Below are 27377 nucleotides of genomic sequence, written 5' to 3'. Positions count from 1 at the left end.
CCTAAATTTAATTCGAGATGAGTGGGAAGGTCAGTGCATGTCTCACAAGGAGTCTGTTGTGGCATACATCCTAAACCTCAGGAAAAGGCTTGGGGAACTCATGGACTTGGCCCAGGAGAACTTGGCAGAAATCCAACAACAGAAAACGGTGTAGTATGACAGGAATGCTCGAGCTTGAGAGTATGTTGTGGGGTAGCAGGTAATGGTTCTCATACCTGTCAGACACGACAACCTGCAAGCAGCTTGGGAGGGACCCCACAAGGTGGTAAGAAAGGTAAGTGATGTTAACTACATGGTGGAACTGCTAGGCAGAAGGCAGGGGCACAAACTGTACCATGTTAACATGATGAAACCTTACCATGATAGGGAGGCCCTTGTGCTAAGCGATTGCAGGAGTCTGAGGGAGATCTAGGGACTAATCTCCTCAGTAAGGCTCGGGCTGACACCTCAGTGGAAGGGGTAGCAATGTCCCAGAAGCTATCTCCTACCCAGGTTCGAGAAATCTGAGCAGTGTTGCAGGAATTTGGGGACATGTTCACTGGGAAACCAGGGTGCACCCACCTGGTGCAGCACCAGGTGGATACAGGACCCCAAAAGGCCTATTAGGCAGGCCCCTTATAGAGTGCCTGAGAGAGTCAAACAGACTCTGAGGGAAGATGTACAGGAGATGTTGGAACTAAGGGTGATTCAAGAATACAACAGTCCCTGGGCCTCCCCATTGGTGTTGGTGCAAAAAAAGGAAAGCAGCACCAGGTTCTGCATGGACTACAGGAAATTAAATAGTCACACAGGAGTCAGATGCTTCCCCATGCCTAGGACAGATGAAGCCCTAGAGCAGCTGGGTGGGGCTAAGTATCTTACAACCACTGATCTTAACAAGGGCTACTGACAGGTGCCCTTGACTCCCAGTGCTAGAGAGAAGTCAGCCTTTGTGACTCCTTTTGGCTTGTATGAGTTCACAAAGATGCCCTTTGGGATGAAGAATGCCACAGTGACTTTCCAGAGGCTGGTAGATCATATTCTAGCAGGAGCAAGAGGGTTTGCCCTTGCTTCCCTAGATGATATTGCCATCTGCAGCCATTCCTGGCCAGAGCACCTTCAGCATGTCAGGGAAGTGCTGGGCAAACTACAGAGGGCAGGGTTGACCATTAAACCGAGCAATGTCAGGTGGGTATGGCAGAGGTCTCCTACCTAGGACATAGAGTGGGGAGTGGTAAGATAAGGCCAGAACCTGCCAAAGTGGAAGCCATTCAGGCATGGCCTGCACCTGTTACTAAAAAGCAAGTGAGGGCATTTTTAGGGACAGCAGGGTACTATAGAAAGTTTGTCCCCAGTTATAGTACCATAGCTGCTCCCCTCACAGACCTGACAAGGAAGAACAGGCCAGACAAGGTAGTGTGGACTCCAGCATGTGAACAAGCATTCCAGAAGCTTAAAGAAGCTTTGGGAGGACCTCCTGTGTTAGCCAGTCCAGATTACAGTAAAGAATTTGCTGTGCAGGTGGATGCTTTGAACCATGGGGTGGTGGCTGTACTTAGACAGATTTCTTCAGAGAGAGAAGAGCACCCAGTGGTTTATCTCAGTCGTAGGCTCCAACCCGGGAATTAATGCTATGCAGCTGTAGAAAAGGAATGTCTAGCCACAGTGTGGGCACTGCAGAAACTTCAGCCTTACCTGTATGGAAAGAAATTCACTGTTATGACAGATCACAACCCCGTAACATGGTTACACAGAGCCAGCAAAATGCCAAGTTGCTTAGATGGAGCCTAGGGTTGCAAGCATATATGTCAGTGCAGCACCGCAGTGGGATTAGCAATGCCAATGCAGATGGCCTCTCAAGACAAGGAATGGGGTAAGGTATACTCAGATAGACCTAGCCCTCTCAAGCGGCATTTCTCAAGGGTCACTTGGAAAACTAGCTTGAGTTCTCCTGGGAGGGGAGAAATGTGAAGGCTGCCAGCCTAGCTAGATAGAATTTTATAGATAATTCTGTCATTTGTAAATATTAATGTCAGCCACAGGCTTCTCGTCTTAAAAGGAAAAAATGCTATTAGATGTGGAACTGCAAAAAAATGTAACAGTGCAAAATGATGGCAGAAAGCTGACAAGGTAAAGCATGTTGTGACCCTTTGATCTAAACAAAGTGCCGAAATGTCTAAATGAAGATATTCTTTCTATTGTTTTAACCAAGAGTTAAATTGCTAGATTTAAACGTGCAAATGTATTTTTACTGCCCTGCTTCCTGACCAGCTGCAAGATAACAAAAGGAGATGTTAAGAATGTAAATGTAGTTTCTGTTAGCCTGGGAACCCAGGGAAGTGCGAAGAATGATGTAAAGTGAACCAGGAATGCGATTTTAAAAACAGAGGGAATCAGAGAGCATTAAGCATTTTTGTCTGGACTATCCAACTCATCAGCACTGTTTTGCTCTATATGTAAGTTTATCTTAGACTTGTGTTTTGTCTTAGAAATAGCTAGAAACATTAGACCAAGTGTTTTTCTGTGATGTCAGAACTGTACTACTGAATTATTTTAAGAATTTCTCTGTGATCTCTGAACTATTGACTAGCACTGTGCAGTAAAAAGTATTGTCTTGTGTTTTTATTATTAAATATTTTTAAACCTTTCAACTTTCAACTGTGGCTGTTTTGTGTAGAGATAATTTAAGCTCTAGAGTACATTGCATGTATATAGTGATCCTGTATCAAGTCACTCTAAAAAGCCTTGACTGTTCAGTCACACTTACCAATTGGATAATAATATTGCACAGTAATAACTGGACACCATTTTAAGGGCCTTTAAGTAGCTGATAAGTATTAGTGGGTGGTGGCAGCTGATACTACCGTATAGTCTGGGAAAAAGGGGCACAGCTGGAGAACCTGTGTCAGCCTTCTCCAGGAGTGTCTGTGTGGTTGTATAAACTCTTCTCAGTGTGTCTGTGTGTGTGTGTGTGTGTGTGTGTGTGTGTGTGTGTGTGTGTGTGTGTGTGTGTGTGTGTGTGTGCGTGCGTGCGTGCGTGCGTGCGTGTGTGTGTGTGTGTGTCCGCTATTTGGGCAGGGACATGAAGCACTGGTTGGATAGAGAGGGTGCTGGGGGTTTTAGCTTGCCCACTAGGCTGAGATGGAGTCTTATTGGGGACCTGTACAGCAAGGGAGCGACCAGCCCCGGACTGACTGATCTCTGTGTGCTCTTAAGGGAAATTGCACTCTACTGTGTGTATTTATTATCCTTTCTTCCTATATGAGACATCCCTCGCTGGTGTTAGTGGTGAGGATTGAGGCTCCTTGATTGCTGGGCCAGGGCACAAGCTTCACAAGTATATTACTAAACAAAGTCATGTCTGGGAAGAAAAATGGAGAAGCTGTAAGTAGTGAAGCAGGAGGAAAGGGTAGAAATACACATTATCAAAGTAACATGGTCAACAGTAAGAGCGTGAGACATGAACGTTTTTGTTCATAAACTCAGATAACAACTGGCTAAGAGTCTGTTAGCAGCTAGTAGCAGGGCTATAATTCAACTTGGCAAAATATTCAGGTCTTTTTAAGAACCTTCCCAATGACATGGACTAGCAATCTAGTAACTGTAGCTTGTTCCATATTCTGGATGTTTCTATGTAATAAACTTTGCATGCTGGAAAGGAACAGAGACTAGATTTAGGAGATGGAAATCAACAGGAATAAAACAAGCAACTCAAAAATTGACAAATAAATGTGGGATTATAAAGCATTAATTATATTTGTAAAGCATTAATTATATTTGTAAAACATGACAGAACAAGTAAAACTTGAAATACTGAACTTTTTGACTTGGTTAAACTTGTAAGGGACTTTAAAGCATATGACCTACTTCATATCATTAATGTATGGAAAAACACATTAGGAGAGGGGAAGAAGAAGGAGTTAACTGTAAGCAAAAAAAACTTTTGTTCTTAATATTTGTATAGTGCATGGTATCTGCATGCTATAAAGTAAAGTTTTCAGTTATTTTCAAGTGTAAAGAAGATACTAAAGTAAAACAGATGATACTTTTTTTTTCCTCTTTCTCCTTGTTATGCACTGCAAGGTAAAAAAAAAAAGTCTGCTCAAAAGAGCATGTTACAAGAAAAAAAAAACTGTGCGCTTTTTTCTCATTCTTGCATAAGAGAATGATTAGTTCAAGGCTCTTCGCTTTATCTAGTAACAATTTTTAAGAGAAACCAAACAAAGAAGAACACTGAACATATCTCTTCTAGCAAATACATACATACATTATATATATATATATATATATATATATATATATATATATATACATACTTGTAGAAGCAAAACTGTATCTGGTTCTCATGTCTCCATGGACACAACCTGATAAACAGAATATTAATTTAATGTCATTCTTTCAATGGCTAAGATATAATATTTTCTGAAAGCATTTAAGTGTTTTCTCATTCTGGGACAGCAATAAAGATGAGACAAAACCAGAGAGCACATAGCAGAAGCACAGGCTGTACCATGCATTTTAGCATGGGTACCCTTCAATTAAGGTTAACCCAAGTCTGCGAGTGTGTCTATCAGTTTGGGACAACTGTTTTGTTAGGAGGGTAAAACTTCAATATTTGAAGATGTACATAGTTGTGTGTAATAACATTAAGTTAATAAATTTCTGGAGTGTATTTGTTTTTTTTTTTTTGAGGGCTTTGAGTAAAACAAAAACTTTTGTAAGATGTGACACGGGCACAACGGACAAGAAACAACTGTATAAAAATTCAACCTTCCAAACAGTGTGTCCATGTAACACAAAAGCTGGAACTAAATACTATAAAAAATCTGTCACAAATAAAAGGTGGGAATAGCTATTCAACATAATGACCCTTTCAATACTATCTTTAAATGTTGATGGTCTCACACATATATCCAAAAAAGAAAGAGTAGTGAACTATATTAAAAAACTAGAGTGCAAATAGCTATGGTACAGGAGACACATTTGGAAAGAATCAAATGAATGAATTTGATAAAGAAAGGTTTTCAGGATGGTTATTCAGTGGAATACCCAAGACAAAGGAAAAGAGGAGTACTTATATTAACTGCAAGAGGAGCTCCAATAGAGACAGAAGATAAAAAAAAGATAATAAATGGTAGATATGTACTACTAAGGGGCTACTGGCAAAGGAGGAGGATTACAATGGCAAGTATTTATATTCCACCTAAAACTGCTATAATGAAGCTTAACAAAATTCTGGGAAAAATAAATCAGTTTTCAGTAGAGAATATTACTTGTAGGTGGAGACTAGAATTTGATTTGCAGCAGGGAAGATTTGTCAGGGTAGCCCAGAAGGGAAAATGCAACAAAGGAGGGTAGATTTTTGAAGAAATTTATGAAACTATTTGGCATGGAAGATGTGAATTCAGTAGTAGGAGTTTGAAATGAATTTACATATTCCTCATCTCAATACAAAAACTGAGCTAGGATAGACAGACAGTACAGTTGTGTACACTTACCATAAATGTAGAAGTTCGAGGGCATTCACTGTTGCAGTCATTACATCTGGGTTATCTGCTTGCAGTAAGCCCTCAGTCGGCCTGATTAACAAAGTCTTGGGTCCTGCATCGGTTGCTGTCCCGTCTTCCATGACATCAGGTTGTCAGGGGTATAAAACATGCAGCCGACACCATTACATCAGTTTTTCCTGCCCCAGATGTCAGGTTCCCCCCTAATGGGAAGCAGTTAAATCTATAACACAAGGATATACATCCAACAAAAAAGCAAATACACCAAAAAGCTTTTTGAGCATAGTAAGTGAGAGTAGAGGTATAGCCAAAAGAAGAAAGGGGGCTGGAGGGAGGGTAACCAGGACTGCAAAGTACAGTTTTGTACCTACCATAAATGTAGATGTCCGATAGGTATGCATCTGCAGTCCTTACATATGGGTTGTCCTGCCTCGAGCAGCCCTTCGGTCGGCCGGATTCCAAAGATTGGGTCTGGCGTCGGCTGATGTCGCCCTTTCCCTGACGCCAGAGCACCTGGGGTATAAAAGAGTCAGCCGACGCCATCTTCTTCAGTTTTTCTTGCCCCAGATGCCAGTTGCCCTCTAAGGAAGGCTAAATTTGGAGAAATGCAAAATATTCCAAACATGCACAGTAATATAAAACAAATACACCATAATAGATAACCCCAGCTAGCTATAAGAGGGATAAGTACCCAAGAAATACCACAGAGGGGAAGGAGGGAGGGAAAACCTGACTGCAGATGCATACCTATCGGACATCTACATTTATGGTAGGTACAAAACTGTACTATGTCCTTCAAGGATGAATCTGCAGTCCTTATATATGGGTAGAATACCATAGCCAAGCTGGGGGTGGTAGGATCTAAGAAAATGATGGTGTAGCTAAAATGCCCTGCAGGACTGCCGTAGCAAAGCCTGCTCTGGATCTGGAATACAAGGGCAAATTGTAATGCTTGCAAAATGTATGCACGGAGCTCCATGTAGCAGCTTCTAAAATGTCCTTGGTAGCCATCCCTCTTAAAAAGGCTGTGGAGGTGACTGTGGCTCTGGTGGAATGAGGCCTGATGTTAGCTGGCACAGTTTTTCCATGATAAGAGTAGCAGAATCGAATGCAATTTCCTATCCATTTTGAAATTGTCTGTTTGGAAATTGCTTTGCCTTGAATGCCTGCAGCATATGCTACCAACAGCTGGTCAGTTTTTCTGAAAGCCTTAGTTCTGTCCAAGTAGTAGCGTAACTGTCTGTGAATGTCCAGGGTATGCAGAAGTTTTTCTCCCTTGTTTTGCGGATCTGGAAAGAAGGTAGGCAGGTGAATAGCTTGGTTCAATGAGACCCTGGATACCACCTTTGGCATGAATGAAGGATTGGTTCTCAAGGAGACTCTGTCCTGATGAAAAGTAAGAAATGGTTGTACTGCCATGAGTGCCTGCAATTCAGATACTCTTCTTGCTGAGGTTATGGCCAGAAGGAAGGCAGTCTTCCAAGACAGGAACTGTAACTCTGAAGATGCTGCTGGTTCAAAGGGAGGTAGAGTCAACTTTTCCAACATGAAGTTAAGGTCCCATGTAGGCACTGGTGGTTTTCTTGGAGGATTGATGTTTTTAATTCCTCTTAGAAACTGCCTTAGAAGAGGATGAGAGAAGACAGGTGGGTCAGTATTGTATTCCGTTGAAATTGCTAAAGCATGACATTTTATGGAAGAGTAAGAAAGGCCATTGTGGAGCATTTCTGCCAAGTATTCCAGGATATGTGCCATGCTCATCACTGTGGCATCTAGGCCCTTTGCGGTGCTCCAAGTGTGGAATCTTTTCCATTTTGCTGAATATGCCTTTCTCGTGGAAGGTCTGCGAGCTTCCATGATGATATCCTTCACTCTCTTGGATAGCTTTTCCTGGTGAGGAGTCAAGGTATTCTCCAGGCTGTCAGCTGCAGGGTTTTCAGGCTGGAGTGCAGAGTTTTGTAATTGTGCTGTGTCAGAAGGAGTGACCATTGTGGTAGAGGCCACGGTTTCGTGTGCGACAGGCATCGTAACAGTGGGTACCAGTGCTGCCTTGGCCAGTCCGGGGCTATTAGAATCACTTTTGGCTGCTCTGTCCTGATTTTCAGTAAGACCCTGGTCATTAGTGGAAGAGATGGAAATGCATACACTGTTAGAGTATTCCAGCTGAAAGAGAGGGCATCCACTTTCCATGCTTGTGGGTGGTATGTCCTTTAACAGAATTTCTTCAGCTGATGATTGTGGTAGGAGGCAAAAAGATCTATGTCCGACCTCCCCCAAGATTGTGTTATCTGAAGGAAGATGTCTGGGTGTAGCATCCATTCGTGTGGATCCATGGTATTTCTGCTTAGGCTGTCCGCCAGTATATTGTCTTTTCCTGGCACAAACTGGGATTGCAGCTCTATATTGAGTTTTAGGGAAAGTTCCCAAAGATTCATTGCTAGTCTGCAAAGAGGGTAGGAATGGGTACCTCCTTGCTTGTTTATGTACCACATAACTGTGGTATTGTCTGTCCTTATTAGCAGGCGGCCTTCATGTAGAAAGTGCTTGAAGGCCTCGATTGCATGTATCACTGCCAGCATTTCCTTTTGATTTATGTGCATGCGCAATTCTTTCTGAGACCATAGTCCTTGGATGTATCTGTCCTCCATGTGTGCTCCCCCATCTATGGTCTGAAGTGTCCGAGGTAATGGTTTGGCTGGTTACTGGTTTGCTGAAAGGCAGACCCCTGTTTGACTGGCTTGCTTGGGCCCACCACAGGAATTCCTTTTGAAGGCATGGAATGAGTGGTATCAAAGTTTCTAGGCTGTGATTGTGCTGAGACCATAAACTCCTTAGGTACCATTGTAGTTTTCTCATATGCAGCCTTGCTTGTGGAATCAGAAGAATGCACAATGCCATGTAACCCAGGGCCTGCAGGATTTTCCTTGCAGTCATCGGAGTTTGTTTTGTCAGATTTTTGAAGTAATCCGGTAGTTGTCTTTGTTTTTCTTTTGTGAGAAAAGCCATTTGGGTGGTTGTATCTAGTTCCGCACCCAGAAAAGTTATTCTTTGGGATGGCACAAGTCTTGATTTGTGAATGTTGACTGTGTATCCCAAGGCCTGCAGAAGGCGGATGGCATAATTCAAATGTTTTTCAAAGCTTGTTGGCTGTCCGCTTGTATAAGGCAGTCGTCCAGATACGGGTATATTTGAATCCCCTGAAGTCTGCAGTGTGCAATTACTGATGCCAGGCATTTCGTGAATAATCTGGGCGCAGTAGATAAGCCAAAGGGCAATGCTGAGAATTGATAATGCTCTGAACCTGCAAGAAATCTGAGGTGTCTTCTGCAACTTTGTCTGATAGGGACATGCAGGTATGCCTCCTTGAGGTCTAGAGTTACCAGCCAAGACCCCTTGCCCAGCATGGGAAGGAGTTGCTGTAGGGTCAGCATTTTGAATTTTGGCACAATGAGATAAGTATTTAGTGCGGACAAGTCGAGAATAGGCCTCCATTGTTTTTCGTTTCTTGGGACAAGGAATAGTCTGGAATAAAATCCTTGGCCTTGTTCTGCGAGAGGAACCTTTTCTATAGCTTTCATTTGCAATAGGTTGGCAATTTGTTTTAAAGCCTCTGCCCTTTGATTTGGTGGCAGGTTTGGCATTCCTTTTCTTTTTGGTAATGTATGGAAATGGAACCTGTATCCTTTGTCTATTATTTGCAGTGTCCATTTGTCCCTTGTAATACTGTGCCAATTTCTTGAGAATAAAGACAATTTTCCACCCAAAGGTGCTTCTAATTGAGCCCTGGTCGGCGGGATCAAGGTGAAGTCATCGAGTCTGCCCTTGTGCAGCAGTTGTTGGTCCTGCACTACCTCTCTGGTTAGCAGGCTGCCATTGACGTCCTCTGTAGGAGCCTCTAGCTTGCCCTCTACCTCTGGCACGCCTGTTCTTGCCTCTTTGATATCTATCTCTCTTCTGGAAAGGACCTATTCTTAGAAGGCCAATTTCTGCTGAATCTTGGTGGTTGTACCTGGAGGAAATCTTTGACTGTTTGTACAGATTTAGCCTTTTCCTCAAATTTCTTTAAGACCTCCTGAGCAGTGGAGCCAAATAACTTTTGCTTTTCCAGTGGAGCATCCAGAAGCTTAGCCTTAACATGAGCTGGCAGAGATTGTTCCTTCAGCCAAGCATGTCCACGTATGACTGCACCTGTCATTGCTGACCTACATGAAGCTTCCAATGCATCATGACCACACTGCAAGAAATGGTTGCTAACCTGTTGTGAATTATGTACCAGATCCTGAAGTGACTTACGGTCTAGGGGTTCAGGAGAAGACAGCTTTTTCTGCAATTCATCCAACAAATACTCTTGGTACTGTATCATATGAAAATGACAACTTAAAGCCCTCATAGACGCAGTGGAAGAAGTATACACTTTTTTACCCCATCTCTCTAAAGCCCTGGACTCCCTTTCAGAGGGGAGTGGATTTTTAGTAGTGGCAGCTGCAACCCCTTTAGGACCCTGGGAAATAGTTTCTGGGTCAGCAGAGTGGGCCTTGTAAAGGAAATGATGCGAGTCCGGGACCCTGTAGTACCCATCAGGTTTAACAGGAGCAGGAGGAAGGGTGTCAGGGGTAGTGCTAGACTCAGAATACACATCATCAATGACACTTAAAACAGGAGGAATAGCCAAAGGTCTATGCTGAGGTAAATGAAGAAAAGTCCTTAATCTCTTCCTGGAATCGGAGAATTCCTGGCCCTGCCATTGGAAATGCTCTCTCATGGAGTGAAGGGTCTCCCCAAAGGACAGCTCTTCAGGAGGGGAGGCAGAGGGAATGGATTCCTCTGCATCAGAATCCTCGTAGGCCGTGAAGGCCTCCTCCTGGTAATCTGATAGAGCAGAGCCATCAGAGGCCTCATCAGAGGACTGAGGGTCAGCAGACTCAACCCTGGGCCTTTTGTCTAGAGGGGGTTGAGAGCCCCTGTCCGGATGAGGCTGGGATCCCCTGATTAAGGAAATAAGATCCTCAGCCAAACTTTGTATCTGTGAACCTGTAGTGGATCCCTGAGAAATAGTCTTGGGAGGCAGAGTTTTTTGTTGCTTAGCAGCTTTAGCCCTAGTGAATGCTTTAATGGACATGGATGCAGGGGGCCTGGCTGCTCCACGTGCTGGGGTAGTCTTGTCTAAGGGAATGGTGTCGGTAGTTTCCTGAACACCGGTTTCCAAGGGTAAAACCATAACCGACTCAGAAGAAGCCTCCGGGGCCGAGGCTGTCAGTTCTACCGTTTCCACGGTCGGAAGTACCAAGGACTCGGTTTCAGCCAAGACAGAGACACTCGCGATAGGCCTAGGCGTGGTTTCAGCCGAAACCACGGTCCGCGTGTGTCGGTCCCTGTCCTTCCGTTTTTTGGTTAAATGAGAAGTCGGAGTCTCCGACGGCATTTTATAAGAGAAACTAGCCCCAAAAAATTCCTCTGCAAACTCCAACCGACGCCTAAGAGTGCGTCGATTAAAGGAGGCACAGGCAGTACAGGCCGAGACGTCATGGCCTGGGCCTAGGCAAGGGAGGCAGTAGGAATGGAAATCCTTATGAGGTATTTGTTTCCCACAAGTCAAGCAATTATTAACTTTAAGCGTTTGATCTGACATCGGCTAAGGCAAGAAAGAGTCCCCAACAGGGTACTTAGCTTTCTGAAGTCTTCGGTAGCTGAATTTACAGGAGCTGGCCGACCGGCACTTGCGAACTGCTTCTGCTTCGGGCACCACGCGGCAAGAAAGACCGAGGAAGATGGCGCCGGCTGACTCTTTTATACCCCAGGCGCTCTGACGTCGGGGAAAGGGCGACATCAGCCGACGCCGGACCCAGACTTTGGAATCCGGCCGACCAAAGGGCTGCCTGAGGCAGGACAACCCATATGTAAGGACTGCAGATGCATCCTTGAAGGACATCAGTGAATACACTTGAACATCTACATTTATGGTAAGTGTACAAAACTGTACTATGTTCTTCGTGTTTCACTTTTGCAGTCATTACATTTGGATAGATTCCCAACGCTAAGGTTGGGAGGAAAAATTTAAGTATAATTAGGACAAGCTATAAGGCCTTGCAAGACTGCAGTGGCAAAACCAGCTCTGCATTTAGAGAAAATTTGCAAATGATAATGCTTGGTGAAAGTATGTACAGATCTCCAGGTAGCAGCTTCTAGGATGACCCTTGTAGGGACGCCCCTGAGAAAGGCTGTAGAGATGTAGATGCAGCCCTGGTTGAATGGGGTCTGATACTCTGTGGGATAGGTTTTCCATGGTGCTTATAGCAGAAATGAAAGCAGTGGCCTATCCATTTTGAAATGGTTTGCTTTGCAATAGATTTCCCTTCTGTCCCTGCAGCAAATGACACCAGCAGCTGTTCAGATTTCCTTTGAGGTTTTGTCCTAAGTAGAATCTAAGTTGTCTGTGCACATCTAAGGAGTGCAGTATCCGTTCGCCTTTGTTCTGTGGATTAAGAAAGAAGGAAGGCAAATGAATGGACTGATTAAGAGCCACACTGGATACCACCTTGGGCATGATGGAAGGATTGGTTCCGAGGGACACCCTCTCCGCATGAAAGATGATGAAAGGTTCCACTGCCATAAGGGCCTGTAACTCAGATACCCTTCTTGCAGAAGTGATTACTAAAAGGAAAGCTGTTTTCCAGGAAAAGAATTTTAAATCTGCAGTAGCAGCTGGCTTGAAAGGAGGCAGAGTGAGGTTCTCCAAGACAAAGTTAAGGTCCCAGGATGGAGTTGGAGCTCTCCTCGGTGGCCTTAAATTATTGGCCCCTCTGAAGAACAACTTGAGCAGTGGGTGACAGAAGAGGGAAGGATCTGTGCTATAATGAGCTGAAATGGCTGAGGCATGAATTTTGATGGAGGAAAAGGACAAGCCCTTATGAAGCGTCTCAGTCATATATTGTAGAATCTGAGGTCAACTGGGCACTGCTGCGCTCATCCCTTGAGATTGGTTCCAGGTACAATTTTTTTTCCATTTTGCAGCATAAGATTTTTTAGTACTAGGCCTCCTAGCCTCTAAAATGATATCCATCACTGATTTACTGAGTGGGAAAGGAGAGATTAGACAATTAACCAGGCTGCTAGGTTCAGGGTTTGCAGCCGAGGGTGTAGAATCTGATTCACCTGCTGAGACAAAGTACAGTTGTGTACCTACCATAAATGTAGATGTTCGAGTGTATTCATTATTGCAGTCATTACACTTGGGTTATCCTGCTGGCAGGCTACCCACAGTCGGCCTGAAATACAAAGTCCTGGTCCGGCGTTGGTTGCTGTCGCCTCTTCCCTGACGTCAGTGCGCCAGGGGTATATAAGATGCAGCAAATGACATTTTCTTCAGTTTTTCTTGCCCCAGATGTCAGGTGCCCCCAAAAGGGCAGGCTAAAAACATTGCTTATATAAAGCATGCACTAAAATAAACAATACCTTACTCTCCAAGCAAATACACCACATAGGTTGTATAGAATAGAGAAATACTGTTAAGTCCCAGCAAAACAAAGGGGGATGGTCGATGGGTAACCTGGACTGCAACAGTGAATACACTTGAACATCTAAATTTATGGTAGGTACACAACTGTTCTATGTTCATCGTGTTTCACTGCTGCAGTCATTACACTTGGGTTGAATCCCAAAGCTGAGGTTGGGTGGCTGAGTCTAAATAGAATTAGGAATGGCTATGAGGCCCTGCAGAACTGCAGTGGCAAAGCCTGCTCAGGATTTAGAGTAAATAGGTAAGTGGTAGTGCTTGGTAAAAGTGTGCACTGAACTCCAAGTTGCAGCCTCCAAAATTTCCTTGGTTGGCACTCCTCTGAGAAAGGCTGCTGATGTGGCTGCTGCCCTGGTCGAATGTGGCCTGATGCCCTTGGGCACTAATTTGCCATGCTGTGTATAGCAGAAACGAATGCAGTGTCCTATCCATTTTGAAATAGTCTGCTTTGAGATGGCCTTTCCTTGTGATCCTGAAGCATATGCCACCAAAAGTTGCTCAGTCTTTCTGAAAGCTTTAGTTTTGTCCAAGCAGAAGCGTAGCTGCCTGTGTATGTCCAAAGAATGCAGAAGTCTCTCCCCTTTATTCTGGGGATTTGGATAAAAAGTAGGCAAATGAATTGTTTGGTTAAGAGCCGCACTGGATACTACCTTTGGCATAAATGTTGTGTTTGTCCTTAGATAAACCCTGTCCGGATGGAAAATGATAAAAGGTTCCACTGCCATTAATGCCTGTAGCTGAGACTCTTCTTGCTGAAGTTATTGCTAAGAGCAGAGCTGTTTTCCATGATAAGAATTTTATCTCAGCTGTATTGGCTGGCTCAAAAGGAGGCAGTGTGAGCTTTTCCAAGACAAAATTGAGGTCACATGTAGGTATCGGAGCTCTCCTTGGGGGTCTTATGTTTTTGGCCCCTCTGAGGTACTGCCTTAGCAGTGGATGTGAAGAAATAGGTGGTTCGGTATTGTAATGAGTTGAAATGGCAGAGGCATGGATCTTAATTGAGGAGAAGGATAGGCATTTGTCCAGCATCTCAGTTAGGTATTGTAAAATCTGAGGAATATTTGGAACAAGCGGGTCAATTCCTTGTGCCCGATTCCAAGCAGAGAATCTCTTCCATTTTTCTGCATAAGATTTTCTGGTGCTGGGCCTCCTGGCTTCCAGAATGACATCCATAACTGCTTTAGAGAGAGGAGTGTTCTGAGTGGTTATATTATTTGCCATGCAGCCAGATTTAAGGTTCTGAGCTGACTGTGCATGATCTGATTGTTTTGTTGGGTCAGAAGATGAGGAATTTGAGGTAAAGTCCAGGCTGGGCCTTGAGACAAGCTCTTTAGGATAGGGTACCAGTGATGGCGTGGCCAGTCTGGGGCAATTAGAATCATTTTTGGCTTCTCTTGTCTGACATTTAGGAGTACCTTGGGGAGGAGAGGCAATGGAGGAAAGGCATAAACTGTCAGGGTTTTCCAGCTGAATGATAGAGCATCCACCTTCCATGCTTGTGTGTGATGAGTCCTTGTGCAGAATCTCTGTAGTTGGCAGTTGTGAGGGGAGGCAAATAGATCTATGTCTGGGCATCCCCATTTCCTTGTTTTCATGCTGAAGATTTGTGGATCTAGTTTCCACTCGTGAGGGTCCATGAAGATGTTCTTCATCTCACATTGCTGCAGTCCTTACTTATGGGTAGTCCGCTGCCCTCGGTCGGCCCGAATACCAAAGTATTAGGCTGACGTCGGTCATGGGCGCCTAGATCTGACATCAGAGCGTCAGGGTATAAAGGCGCATGATCGACGTCATATCCTCAGTCTTTTCTGCCGCATGGTCCGATGCAGAAGCAGCGTTGCAAGTGCCGTTCGGCGTTCTGAAATTTTTCGTTTTCGGAGTTTCAGACCGATACCAAGTTGGGCTAAGTACCCCGTTGGGGAATATTTTTGTTTTTTCTTGCCTCAGTTACTTACCGGATGTCAGAAAAAGTGAATAATTGTATTTCTTGTGGGAAACAGATACCGCATAGGGATTACCACTCGCTTTGTATTCCTTGTTTGGGACGTAGTCGGGTGTCGGTTTTGTGCTAGGTTTAATAAGCGCACTATAAAACGGAGGTTAGATTGCGCTAGGTTAGTCTTTGGCAAGAGGTGTAATTATAATATGCCGTCGGATGTTCCGGCGCCTGCTTCTACTAAGAAGCGCAAAGACAAATCTTTAAAGCCTAGGCAGGATGATTCGTCCGTTTGGACGCCGGACCTTTAGAAGCTACAGCTGAACAGGTGGATCCGGCTGAAGTTTCTGTTGAGTCCCAGGGGGAAACTTTGATTTTACAGGATGTGGCCTCTCAGGAGGCAGGTCAGGCTGAAGGGCCTCTCAGGTTACTATTCTCCCTTCTATGCCTAGGGTGGTTAGGCCTTCTGCTACTGTTTCTAAGGCTCCTTCTAAAGGCAGGTCTGTCTTGCCTTCCTCTGGTGTCAGTTCTGGTTCTTCAGGGTCTGTGCCTAAAAAGCACATGCTTAAAATGGCAGAGGATTTGATTACTTTAATTAGAGGTTCTATGCCCCCTCCTGATAAGAGGCCCAGGATGGAGCCAGAGTTGGAAAGTTTGGAGCAGGCCTCAGATGATTCAGAGTCTTCTGCTGAAGACATTCAAGATTTCCCTCCTTATTCTGATTCTGATGCAGAGGATTCCACTCCTTCTGCTTCTCCTCCAGAGGATTTTTCATTTTCAGAAACTCTGCATTCCATGAGGGAGCCTTTTAGGTGGGAGGGACAGGATTACTCTGATTCCCGGAAGAGACTTAGGGAGTTCTTGTTTTTATCACAGCATAGACCCTTAGCTATACCTCTGGTTTTGGATGTTGTTTCAGATGTTTTCTCGGAAGCTTCCCTTAATCCAGATTCTGTGCCTCCTGCCCCAGTTAAACCGGACAGGTATTACAGGGTGGCTGAGGCTCATAAATATCTGTATAAGAGTCCTAGGGCGGACCCAGAAACTATTAGTCAGGGGCCTAAGGGTGTTAGAGCCTCTGTTGTTAAGAATCCGGTTCCTCTGGATAAGGAAGCTAGAGCTTTGGATAGATGGGGTAAGAAGGTGTATACCTATTCTACTTTAGCAATGAGAGCTTTGAACTGCCAGTTTCATATGTTGAAGTATCAGAATTTCCTCCTTTCTCAGCTAAGATCTAAGGTGGATGCTTTGGCAGAGGGCATAGAGTGTAAAGAATTGCAGGATTTAGTGCATGTTTCTGAACAGGTGGGTAAGCACTTTTTGCAATGTGGTTTTGATGCTTTACAGGCTTCTTCTAGGGTGGCGGCCACTGGTTCAGTTATTCGTAGGCACGCCTGGCTTAAGGATCAGAATTTGTCTGAGCATGTTAAGTCTAGAATTCTGGATGCCCCTTTACAGTCTGACGTTTTGTTTGGTCCTCCTGTGGAGTCAGTCTTAAAGAAAATGGAAGACAAGGCTAAGTCTATGCAGACTGTCAAAGATTTTTTGCAGGTACAACCTCCAAAGTTTAGTAGAAATTGGCCTACTAAGGGGTGGACGTCCTTCTTCTGATTCTCAGTCTAGGGGTAGATCTAGACGTGGTAGGGGCAGAGCTCAGAGTACCTTCAGGCCGAGACAATGGAGTTCGCCTGCTCAATCTGCTGGTGAGGGCAGGGGCCAGTCCTTTCGTAAACAGGCCCAATGACCTGCATTTTCAGCTGCCAGATTCTTCTTGCCTGGCAGCTCCTTTGGGAGGAAAGTTGGCTCTTTTCAAGCAAAATTGGCATTTAGTCACCCAGGACAAATGGGTATTGGACATTATAAACCGAGGTTACAAGTTCTATTTCCATACCATGCCTCCTTTCAAAGGCATGCCAGACGTCCCTCCTCGGCAAAGGATAGAGGCTCACAGACAAATTTCTTTACTTCTTCAAATAGGAGCTATACAGCCAGTTCCTCTGTCAGAAGTGGGCCTAGGATTTTATTCTCGCCTGTTTCTAGTTCCAAAGAAAGGGAACACGTGGAGACCAATTTTGGATTTATCTATCCTCAACACTTACCTGGACATTCCAAAGTTCAAGATGCTGACTTTGCAACAACTTTTACCTCTGTTGGGAAAAGATCACTGGATGGTTACTCTGGATCTCAAGAGGCTTACCTTCATGTTCCTATCAGGCCCAGTTGCAGGAGGTACCTGCGTTTTGGGCTGGAAATTTACATTATCAGTTCTCTGCATTGCCCTTTGGCTTATCTACTGCCCAGAGTGTTCACAAAGGTTCTGGCTCCAGTGATAGCTTTTTTCAGACTCAGAGGAATACAGATTTATCCTTATTTGGACGACTGCCTGATTATTGCACAAGAAAGGGACGAACTTCTTCATCATCTACAGTATGTGATGGCAGTGTTAAGATGCCTAGGGTATTCTGTGAACGAAACAAAGTCCAGTCTAGTACCCTCTCAGGACATGTGCTTTCTGGGTGTGAGACTGAACACAGCTTCCCAGATGGCCTTTTAGACCCGGGACAAACAAAGAAGCCTTTCTCTTTATTTCCATCAAATGTCTCTACAGTCCAGGCTGACTGCAAGGACAGTCCTTCAAGCCTTGGGGTTCATGGCATCTTGTATTCTGGTACTTCCCAATGCCAAATTGCATATGAGGAAGCTTCAATGGTATCTCAAAAATGTATGGACACAGCACTGCCAAGATCTAGACACTGTCATTCAGATAATACCTTGCATTCAGAAGGAGTTTTTGTGGTGGGCTCAGGAATGTCACCTAAACAAGGGACTCTCTGTGACCCGGCCAGAGGCGAGTCAGATTCTAACGACAGATGCCTTGGACAAGGCTTGGGGAGGACACCTCAATGGAAAATGGGTGCAAAACACGTGGTCTGTCAAACTCCAGCATTTGCATATCAACTTGAAGGAAATGTTAGCAGTCCAGTTTGCATTGATGGCTTTCAAAGATTTACTTCACCCAGGGCAGGTGTTGATTCAAACAGACAACACTACTGTCATGTGGTACATCAACAAGCAGGGGGGAACCCATTCTTACCCTCTTTGCAGGCAAGCGATGATTCTGTGGGAAAAGTACAGTTTTGTACCTACCATAAATGTAGATGTTCGAGGATCCACATTGCTGCAGTCCTAACTATTGGGTAGTCCGCTGTCCCAGTCGGCCCGAATACCAAAGTATATGGCTGACGTCGGTCAAGGCGCATTAGACTGACGTCAGTACGTCAGGGTACTAATGCGCATGACCGACGTCATATCCTCAGTCTTTTCTTGCCCCAGATGTCAGAAGACCCTAAAAAGACAAGGCCAAAACCAAAAACCCCAAACATTCCTGCACCAAAAATATGTACAATATATACAAAATTACAAGAGTATAACCTCACCTACACAACCACCCCTAAACACAGAGGGAAGGAGGGAGGGTAAATTGGACTGCAGCAATGTGGATCCTCGAACATCTACATTTATGGTAGGTACAAAACTGTACTATGTTCTTCATTCCACATTGCTGCAGTCCTAACTATTGGGTAGAATCCCAAAGCAGAGGTAAGGGAGGCTGGCAAATCATAAGGAAGCAGGAGCTGTCAACATGCCTTGCAAAATAGCTGTGGCAAAACCAGCCCTAGATTTAGAGTAGAGAGGAAGGTGATAATGCTTAGAGAAAGTATGCACTGAACTCCAAGTAGCTGCCTCTAAAATATCCTTAGTTGCCACCCCCCTTAGAAATGCTGTTGAAGAGGCAGTAGCCCTAGTGGAATGAGGCCTAATCCCAGCTGGAATCTCCTTGCCATGATGGGAATAACAAAATGCAATGCAAAACCCAATCCACTTAGAAATAGTTTGTTTTGACACAGGCTTGCCCTGAGAACTCAAAGCAAAAGAAACAAACAACTGCTGAGACTGCCTAAAATCCTTAGTCCTGCTTAAATAATAACGCAATTGCCTGTGTACATCTAAAGTGTGCAAAATCTTTTCCCCTTATTTTGGGGATCTGCATAAAAGTAGGCAAATGAATAGTTTGGTTTAAAGCCACACTAGAAACCACCTTAGGCATAAAGGAAGGATTAGTGCGTAATGATACCCTATCCTTATGGAAAATCAAAAAGGCTCTACCGCCATAAGGGCCTGCAATTCAGAAACCCTTCTTGCAGAAGTAATGGCCAACAAAAAGCAGTCTTCCATGACAAGTATTTCAATTCAGCAGTAGCCGAGGCTCAAAAGGTTGTAGAGTAAGTTTCTCCAACACAAAATTGAGATCCCAAGCAGGAGTAGGAGCTCTACGGGGGTCTTATATTCTTTGCCCCTCTAAGAAATTGCTTGAACAAAGGATGAAAACAATGGTGGGTCACAATCATAGTGAGCTGAAATTGCTGCAGCATGAATCTTTATGGAAGAGAAAGACAAACCTTTGTCCAATAACTCAGTAAGATATTGAAGAGCCACACTCAAATTAGGCTCAGAAATCTCCAAATTGTTTGCTGCACTCCAAAATAAAAATCTCTTCCATTTGTCTGCACACTTCCTTGTACTAGGTCTTCTAGCTTCCATAATGACATTTAAAACTTGTTGAGGAAGTTGAGACCTGCTGTGTTTCAAAACAGAATATGCCAGGCTGTCAGATGAAGAGAGTGAAGCTTGGCATTGAGCAGGTGACCGTCCTTCTGAGACAACAGGTGTGGAATCAAAGGTAAAGGCCATGGAGGCTTCCTTACCAGACTCCTCAGTAATGGGTACCAGTGTTGCGAGGCCAATCTGGAGCTATTAAAATCATCCTTGGCTTGTCTTGTCTGACCTTTAGGAGCACCTTTGGGAGAAGAGGCAGAGGTGGAAAGGCATACACATGAAGATTTTTCCAACTGAAAGAAAGAGCATCCACTTTCCAAGCTGTGTGATGAAACCTCTTTGTGCAAAACTTTGGCAGCTGGTGGTTTAGTGGAGAAGCGAACAGATCTATGTCTGGAGTTCCCCATGACACTGTCAATTTTCAAATACATGAAGATCCAGTTTCCACTCGTGGGGATCCATGATTTGTCTGCTTAACACATCTGCTAAGGAGTTCTGTGCTCCTGGCAGAAACCTTGCCTGAAGAGTTAGTTGCAGCTGAGCGCAGTCTCCCATAAAATCATTGCTTGCCTGCACAACGGGTAAGAATGTGTTCCCCTTGTTTGTTGATGTACCACATGACAGTTGTGTTGTCTGTTAGAATCAACACCTGCCCTGGAAGAAGTAACTCCTTGAAAGCCATTAATGCAAACTGGACTGCTAACATCTCTTTCATGTTGATATGTAGATGCTGTAGTCTGGCAGGCCACTTGTCTTGTATCCACTATCCATTTAGATGAGCTCCCAAGCAATGTCTGAGGCATCTGTCGTTAGAATCTGACTCACCTCTGGCCGGGTCACAGAGAGTCCCTTGTTTAGGTGACATTCCTGAGCCCACCACAAAATTCCTTTTGAATGCAAGGTATTATTTGAATGACAGTGTCCAAATCCTGGCAGTGCTGTGTCCATACATTTTGAGATACCATTGCAGCTTCCTCATATGCAGTTTGGCATTGGGAAGCACCAGAATACAAGATGCCATGAACCCTAAGGCTTGAAGGACTGTCCTTGCAGTCAGCCCGGACTGAAGAGATAGTTGATGGAAGTAACTGGAAAGATTCTTTTGTTTGTCCGGGGTTAAAAAGGCCATCTGGGCTGCTGTATTCAGTCTCACACCCAGAAAGCACATGTCTTGAGAGGGTACTAGACTGGACTTTATTTCGCTCACAGAATACCCTAGGCATCTTAGCACTGCTATCACAAATTCCAAATGCTGTAAAAGGTCTTCCTTTTCTTGAGCCAGAATCAGGCAGTCGCCCAAGTAAGGATAGATTTGAATTCCTTTTAGCCTGAAGTAAGCTATTACTGGAGCCAGAACCTTTGTGAATACTCTGGCAGTGGATAAGCCAAAGGGCAATGCAGAGAACTGATAATGAGAATTCCCAGCTCGAAAACGCAGATACTTCCTGCAACTTAGTCTGATAGGCACATGAAGGTAAGCTTCCTTGAGATCTAAAGTTACCATCCAGTGATCCTTGCCCAGCAGAGGTAAAAGCTGTTGTAACGTCAACATTTTGAACTTGGGAATGTCCAGATAAGTGTTGAGGATAGATAAATCCAAAATTGGTCTCCACGTGTCCCCCTTCTTCGCTACTAGGAACAGGCGAGAATAAAATCCCAGGCCCCTTTCTGGCACAGGAACTGGCTGAATGGCCCCTATTTGGAGCAACAGAGAAATTTGCTTGTGAGCCTCTTTTCTTTGTAGAGGAGGAATGTCTGGCATGCCTTTGAAAGGAGGCAAGGTATGGAAATAAAACCTGTAACCGTGGTGAATGATATCCAAAACCCATCTGTCTTGGGTAATTAAATCCCAATTTTCTTTGAAAAGAGCCAGCCTTCCTCCCAAAGGTGCTGCCAGGCGAGAATGTACTGGCAGCTGAAAAGGTAGGTCATTGGGTCTGTTTACGAAAGGACTGACCCCTGCCCTCACCAGAAGTCTGAGCAGGTGAACTCCCTGTTCTAGGCCTAAAAGAACCTTGAGCTCTGCCCCTACCACGTCTAGACCTACCCCTAGACTGAGAATCATAAGCAGGATATGTCCATCCCTTAGTAGGCCAATTTCTACTAAACTGGAGGCTGCACCTGCAAAAATCCTTAACAGTTTGCATAGACTTAGCCTTGTCCTCCATTTTCTTTAAAACTGCTTCCACAGGCGAACCAAACAACACATCAGACTGTAAAGGAGCATCCAAAATCCTTGTTTTAACATGCTCAGCTAAATTCTGATCCCTCAACCAGGCGTGCCTCGAAGAACAGAACCAGTGGCAGCCACCCTCGAGGAGGCCTGCACAGCATCAAAACCACACTGCAAGGAATGCTTACCCACCTGTTCAGACACATGAACTAAATCCTGCAACTCTTTACACTCAATACCTTCTGCCAGAGCATCCACCTTAGACTTCAATTGTGAAAGGAGATAATTCTGATATTTTAACATGTGAAACTGACAATTCAACGCCCTCATGGCTAAAGTGGAAGAAGTATACACTTTCTTTCCCCATCTATCCAAAGCCCTTGCCTCTTTATCAGGAGGAACAGGATTTTTAACAACAGAAGCCTTCACACCTTTAGGCCCCTGAGAGACAGTTTCGGGTCTGCCCTAGGACTCTTAAAAGATACTTATGAGCTTCAGGCACCCTATAGTACCTATCCGGTTTAACTGGGGCAGGAGGCAAAGAATCAGGATTCAGGAAGCCTCTGCAAAACATCTTCCACCACATTCAGAACACGAGGTACAGCTAAAGGCCTATGCTGGGGTAAAAACAAGAATGCCCTAAGCCTCTTCCTGGAATCAGAGAAATCTTGACCTTCCCATTTAAAATGCTCCCTCATGGAATGCAGAGGCTCTGAAAATGAAAAATCCTCAGGAGGAGAAGCTGAAGGAGTAGAATCATCCACATCAGAATCAGAATAAGGAGGATACTCCTGCAAGTCTTCAGCCGAAGACTCAGAAGCCTCGAACATTGCTCAAAACTCTCAAACTCAGGTTCCACCCTAGGCCTCTTATCTGGAGTGGGCATAGAACCTCTAATCATAGTAATCAAATCCTCTGCCCTTTTAAGCATATGTCTCTTAGGCAAAGACCCTGAAGCACTAGGAGAAACCCCCACTGAAGCTAAACTTGGCCTGCCTCTCAAAGAAGCCTTGGAAACAGAAGGGGAGGCTCTAACCACCTTAGGAAGAGAGGGAAGAACAGCCACCTGAGAAGCCCCTTCAGCCTGGCCTACTTCCTGAGAGGACACATCCTGTAACAGTAAAGTCTCCCTGAGACTCCAAAGAAACTCCTGGCAGAACCTCCGGCTCCACTGAGCCTTCTAAAGAACCGACGTCCGGGACTGCCGGTTCTTCCACTCTAGGCTTTGTTGCTTTGTCCTTGCGCTTTTTGGCCGAAGCGGCGCCGGAGCATCCGGACGGCATTTTATAATTACAACGCTTCCCAAAACTAACCTGGCACAGTCTAACCTTCTCTTAATAGTGCGTTTGTTAAATCTAGCACAAGAGCGGCATCCAACAACGTCGTGCTCAGGCCCTAAACAAGGTATACACAAAGTATGGTAATCCCTATGAGGTATCTGTTTCCCACAAGAAATACAGTTATTCACTTTTTCTGACATCCGTTAAATACTGAGGCAAGAAAAACCAAAATATTCCCCAACGGGGTACTTAGCCAACTTTGATTCGGTCTGAAACTCTGACTTCAGAAACTTTCAGAACGCCAACCTGCACTCGCAAAACTGCTTCTGCATCGGACCATGCGGCAAAAAAAGACTGAGGATATGACGTCGGTCATGCGCATTAGTACCCTGACGTACTGACGTCAGTCTAATGCGCCTTGACCGACGTCAGCCATATACTTTGGTATTCGGGCCGACTGGGACAGCGGACTACCCAATAGTTAGGACTGCAGCAATGTGGAATGAAGAACATCTGCTCTCAATCTACTCCTCAATCTTCAGGCAAGGTTTCTACCAGGAGCACAGAACTCCTTAGCAGATGTATTGAGCAGACAAATAGTGGATCCTCACGAATGGAAATTGGATCCTCTTGTATTTCAACAGTTGACAGTGTTATGGGGAACTCCAGACATAGATCTGTTCGCTTCTCCACTAAATTACCAGTTGCCAAAGTTTTGCACAAAAATGTTTCATCACACAGCTTGGAAGGTGGACGCTCTATCATTCAGTTGGAACAATCTGCATGTATATGCCTTTCCACCTCTGCCTCTTCTTCCCAAGGTACTTTTGAAGGCCAGACAAGACAAGCCAACCATGATTTTGATAGCACCGGATTGGCCTTGACAACACTGGTACCCACTACTGAGGAGTTTAGTACGAGAACCTCCATGGCCTCTGCCTTTGATTCCGCACCTTTGTCACAAGAGGACAGTCACTTCCTCAATGTCAAGATTCAGTCTCTGCATCTAACAGCCTGGCATATTCTGTTTTAGACTCTGGAGGGTCTCAGCTTCCACAACAAGTTTTGAATGTTATTTTGGAGGCCAGAAGGCCTAGTACCAGGAAAGTTTACGCTGATAAATGGAGGAGATTTTTTATTTGGAGCAAAGGAAAGGACTTTGATGTCTCCAAACCTGATTTAAGTGTTGCTCTTCAATATCTTACTGAGTTATTGGACAAGGGTTTGTCTTTCTCCTCAATAAAGGTCCATGCTGCAGCCATTTCTGCTCACTATGATTGTGACCCTCCTTTATTCTCTCATGCTTGGTTTAAGCAATTTCTTAGAGGGCAAAGAATATAAGACCCCCGTAGAGCTCCTACTCCTGCTTGGGATCTCAATTTTGTGTTGGAAAACTTACTCTACAACCTTTTGAGCCTGCAGCTACTGCCGAGTTAAAGTATTTGTCATGGAAAACTGCTTTTTTGTTGGCCATTACCTCTGCAAGACGGGTTTCTGAATTACAGGCCCTCATGGCAGTGGAGCCTTTCCTGATTTTTCATAAGGATAGGGTATCTTTGCGTACTAATCCTTCCTTTATGCCTAAAGTGGTTTCTAGTGTGGCCTTAAATCAAACTATTCATTTGCCTACTTTTTATGCAAACCCCAAAATAAAGGGGAGAAAATTTTGCATACTTTGGATATTCACAGGCAGTTGCGTTATTATTTGAGCAGAACCAAGGAGTTCATTTGGGTTCACAGGGTAAACCTGTTTCAAAACAAACTATTTCTAAATGGATTGGGTTTTGTATTTCTTTCTGTTATTCCCATCATGGTAAGGAGATTCCTGCTGGAATCAGGCCTCATTCCACTAGGGCTACTGCTACTTCTACGGCCTTTCTAAGGGGGGTAGCTACAAAAGACATTTTGGAGGCAGCTACTTGGAGTTCAGTGCATACCTTTTCTAAACATTACCACCTTCCTCTTTATTCTAAGTCTAGGGCTGGATTTGCCACTGCAATTTTACAGGGCATTTTAGCGGCCCCTAATGCTTTATGATTTTTACCATCCTCCCTTTCCCGTTGCTTTGGGATTCTACCCATAAGTAAGGACTGCAGCAATGTGAGATGAAGAACATAGTACAGTTTTGTACCTACCATAAATGTAGATGTTCGAAGATCCACATTGCTGCAGTCCAATTTACCCTCCCTCCTTCCCCACTGTAGTTTGACTTGGTGCTATGCTTTAGGTGATGGTTGTTGTTGGGCATGTTTTTGGGAGGTATTCTGTTTTTGGCTGTGGCCTTTCTGGTTTGGCCTTCTGACATATGGGGCAAGAAAAGACTGAGGATATGATGTCGATCATGCGCCTTTATACCCTGACGCTCTGATGTCAGATCTAGGCGCCCATGACCGACGTCAGCCTAATACTTTGGTATTCGGGCCGACCGAGGACAGCGGACTACCCATAAGTAAGGACTGCAGCAATGTGGATCTTCGAACATCTACATTTATGGTAGGTACAAAACTGTACTTTTCTGCTTAGTTCGTCTGCCAGAGTAGTTATCTTTCCTGGCAGGAATTCTGCTTGCAGAAGCACTTGGTAGGTGGAATGCTGTGTTCCACAAGGTCATGGCTTGCCTGCAGAGGGGGTAGGAATGTGTTCCCCCTTGCTTGTTTATGTACCACATGACTGTAGTATCGTCCGTCTTTAGCAATAGTTGTCCTGGATGAAGTAGGTCCTTGAAGGCTGTCAGGGTATTTTGTACAGCTAGCATCTCTTTTTGATTGATATAAAGATGCATTTGGCTTGTGGGCCACGTGCCCTGAATACATTTTCCTGCCATGTGCGCCCCCCAGGCATAATCCGATGCATCTGTTGTTAGTGTCTGCCTGGCTGTGGGTAAAGTGAATGGCTGTCCCTTGTTGTGGTGACAGGCCAGTGCCCACCATCGAAACTTCTGTTGCAGGCAGGGAATGAGAGTAATTATTGTTTCCAGGCTGCGGCAATGTTGAGTCCAAACACTTTTTAGATAACATTGTAGCTTCCTAAATCTGGGTGGCTGAACTTGTAAGAAACCCTTTACTGTCTGCATAGATTTCGCTTTATCCTCCATTTTCTTTAACACCTCTTCTGCCTTAACAACAAACAAAGTATCATGCTGTAATGGAGTATCCAATAATTTTGCTTTAACATGATCAGGCAGAGTCTGTTCCTTTAACCAAGCATGCCTTCGAATGACAGAGCCTTGTAACTGCGGCCCTGCAAGAAGCATCTAGTAAATCAAAACCACATTGCAAAGTATGCTTTCCCACTTGTTCAGCTGCATGCAATAAATCCTGCATTTCCTTGTTTTCAGAACATTCAGAGTTTGTCAGCATTTTCTGTTTTAGCAGAGATTAGGTATTGCTGATATTTAAGCATGTGAAACTGGCAGTTTAAAGCCCTTACAGCTAAAGTAGCAGAGGTGTAAACTGTTTTCCCCCATCTGTCCAGTGCTCTAGAATCCCTATCAGAGGGGAACAGGGTTTTTTGCAGTGGAAGCCTTGACCCTTTTGGGACCCTGAGATATAATTTCTGGGTCAGCAGCAGGGTTTTTATAAAGAAATTTCTGTGAATCTGGAACTCTGTAATACCTATCTGGCTTAACTGGTGCAGGGGGTAAAGAATCAGGAGACACACTGGACTCAGAAAATACATCACCTACAATGTCTAGCACAGGAGGAATGGCAAGAGGTCTGTGTTGAGGCAATAAAAGAAAATCTCCGAGCCTTTTCTTGGATTCTGAATAATCCTGGCTTTCCCAGTGGAAATGCTCCCTCATGGTGTGCAGGGTTTCCCCAAAAGAATAGTCCTCAGGAGAAGAGACTGAAGAGATAGATTATTCAGCATCAGAGTCCTCATAGGGAGGAAGAGAGTATCCCTGTTCTGAAGAGGAATCACAAGAAATAGAAACCTGATCAGAGGATTCATAGTCAGTGTCTTGCCTAGGCCTTTTATCAGGAGGGGGATGGGAACCCCTGATCAAAGTAATTAGGTCTTCGGCCATTTAAAGCATCTGTTTCTTAGGCATTGATGACTGTCCAGGTGAATGGTGTACTTGTTTCTTTGTCTTTAAAGGTGTTTTATACTTTGTCTTGGTTGCTGAAGTGGTCTTAATAGAAAACTGTGTAGGTCTGAAAACACCCTCAGAAGCCGATGCCTGCTCAGTGGCTCCGGACCCACCTGATGGAGTAGTTTCCGTAGGCCCAATACCTTGAGTTTCTAGAGGTCTAGTAGTCTCCACGTGGGAGTCGAAGGCGGCCTGGGGCTCTGAGGTAGTGGGTGTCAGGGGCTGCGAAAGCGCCTCACTTAGAACCGGCAAACCGGCGATTGGCCTAGAAGAGGCTTCATC

The 27377-nt window shown here is 44.5% G+C and overlaps 1 protein-coding gene across 1 annotated transcript in view; it reads right to left on the bottom strand.

Annotated features, from left to right (window-relative positions):
- LOC122811972 (beta-adrenergic receptor kinase 1-like) overlaps window positions 1-27377 on the bottom strand; it is a 2445913-nt gene that overhangs the window by 2316431 nt on the left and 102105 nt on the right. The gene's annotated exons all lie outside the window — the stretch shown is intronic.

Source organism: Protopterus annectens, chromosome 9.part0, assembly GCF_019279795.1.
Source record: "Protopterus annectens isolate FY-2018-M chromosome 9.part0, PAN1.0, whole genome shotgun sequence".
Lineage (NCBI taxonomy): Eukaryota > Metazoa > Chordata > Ceratodontiformes > Protopteridae > Protopterus > Protopterus annectens.
Note: the sequence above shows the minus strand (reverse complement) of the source record. Positions and strands in the feature narration are given on the sequence as shown.